Source organism: Vigna unguiculata, unplaced genomic scaffold (genome assembly GCF_037176805.1).
Source record: "Vigna unguiculata cultivar grain cowpea cultivar isolate G323 ecotype 2 unplaced genomic scaffold, ASM3717680v1 ptg000301l, whole genome shotgun sequence".
Classification (NCBI taxonomy): domain Eukaryota; kingdom Viridiplantae; phylum Streptophyta; class Magnoliopsida; order Fabales; family Fabaceae; genus Vigna; species Vigna unguiculata.
Genome location: NW_028196936.1, coordinates 10001 through 12500, shown reverse-complemented (window position 1 = coordinate 12500; position 2500 = coordinate 10001).

Here is a 2500-nt window from a genome sequence, read left to right as displayed (position 1 = left end):
TGGAAGAACGATATTGTTCACAACAAGTTCAAGGACAACGTCTCAATCAAGGGACACAACCGAATTATGTTGACTGGGTCGCTAAAGTAAACCCGAGTTCATATAATGCACCGCATCCAAAAGAACTAGCCACAACACGTGCATCACTGAGATGTTTCACTAGATGGAACACGTGCGTGACATTAGGATCCTCCAACACCTCTTCGTGATGGAAAGATAGAATTCGAAGCAACCACAGAAGTACCGTCTAGTGGGTAGGCAACACAGGGACTGATCAACCAATATCACCCAAGGCAACGGGTGAAAATGGAAGAGATGCATGCTTGACCGTTCGATACGCAAGGCATGGAGCCAGCCAGCAAGTGCATCTCGATTACAACTCACACACCCTCACGTTCGCAAGACACCACACCACAAGACGGTCCACCCCCCACCTACCATGGGCAAGCAAGCAAATGGAAACATCAAGTGACGCAGGGTCAAGCATCGCTAGGCATGAAAATAACTTTCCACAATATCCGAGGGACTAGCTGCCGAGCTAACCAACGATCAGTGACGACCGTGTGTTGGTATTAATAAAGCTCAACAACTATGAAGAGGCTAGTTGTGCCATGATAAACATGCTAACGCACGCACCACGTGAGGGGGGAGGCCTCATCAAGCTCCCTTTAAAACCTGCCAGTGTGGAGCTGGCCGGCTCAAGGAGCACTCCCCCCCTATAAGAGGTTAATATGCAAAAGGCAAAATTGTACAAGTAGATACACTTTTTTTGAGCAGACATAAGTCCATATCTCGGGCTATACTTCGAATTTTGATGCGATTTTTTGCAGTAATTCGTAGAATAATGGTATCTCCTTGCTCACCAAATTTCATAATTTTTCTCGAAGGGGAACTATTTTTTTTATTTTTTTTACTTACCGGGTATGTGTAAAATCGGGAAAAATAGAAAAGCACATGTAGACTTCGAATTTCGACCTCATTTTTTCCAGTCCACCACTAAACAATATCAGGAACCTCCCCACAAAATTTCATTCAGTTTGGCCAAGGTCTTAAATTTGACAAATTTTGGCACCAACCTATCTAGTCGCGGTGCACCGACCAACTTGGCCAAGTGCAAAATGCATCCAATTCAAAACTTTTGTGCACCAACACTTTTACAGTACTCATTTGGGGGCATTTGGAGGCCTTTCCAACCCTCACATCTCAAAAACCACGAATTTCATTTTTTCACAAATCTCCCCACCAAGCCATCTAGCTATGCCGTGGTGCACCGCCAACCTTGGCCATGTGCAAAACCCTCCGAACTCAAAACTTTCGTGCACCAAGAATTTCATGGTATTCATTTGGGGGCATTTGGAGGCCATTCCAACCCTCACATCTCAAAAACCACGAATTTCATTTTTTCACAAAACTCCCCACCAAGCCATTTAGCTATGCCGCGGTGCACCGCCAACCTTGGCCATGTGCAAAACCCTCCGAACTCAAAACTTTCGTGCACCAAGAATTTCATGGTATTCATTTGGGGGCATTTGGAGGCCATTCCAACCCTCACATCTCAAAAACCACGAATTTCATTTTTTCACAAAACTCCACACAAGCCATCTAGCTATGCCGCGGTGCACCGACCAACTTGGCCATGTGCAAAACCCTCCGAACTCAAAACTTTCGTGCACCAAGAATTTCATGGTATTCATTTGGGGACATTTGGAGGCCATTCCAACCCTCACATCTCAAAAACCACGAATTTCATTTTTTCACAAAACTCCACACAAGCCATCTAGCTATGCCGCGGTGCACCGACCAACTTGGCCATGTGCAAAACCCTCCGAACTCAAAACTTTCGTGCACCAAGAATTTCATGGTATTCATTTGGGGACATTTGGAGGCCATTCCAACCCTCACACCTCAAAAACCACGAATTTCATTTTTTCACAAAACTCCACACAAGCCATCTAGCTATGCCGCGGTGCACCGACCAACTTGGCCATGTGCAAAACCCTCCGAACTCAAAACTTTCGTGCACCAAGAATTTCATGGTATTCATTTGGGGACATTTGGAGGCCATTCCAACCCTCACACCTCAAAAACCACGAATTTCATTTTTTCACAAAACTCCCACCAAGCCTTCTAGCTATGCCGCGGTGCACCGACCAACTTGGCCATGTGCAAAACCCTCCGAACTCAAAACTTTCGTGCACCAAGAATTTCATGGTATTCATTTGGGGGCATTTGGAGGCCATTCCAACCCTCACACCTCAAAAACCACGAATTTCATTTTTTCACAAAACTCCACACAAGCCATCTAGCTATGCCGCGGTGCACCGACCAACTTGGCCATGTGCAAAACCCTCCGAACTCAAAACTTTCGTGCACCAAGAATTTCATGGTATTCATTTGGGGACATTTGGAGGCCATTCCAACCCTCACATCTCAAAAACCACGAATTTCATTTTTTCACAAAACTCCACACAAGCCATCTAGCTATGCCGCGGTGCACCGA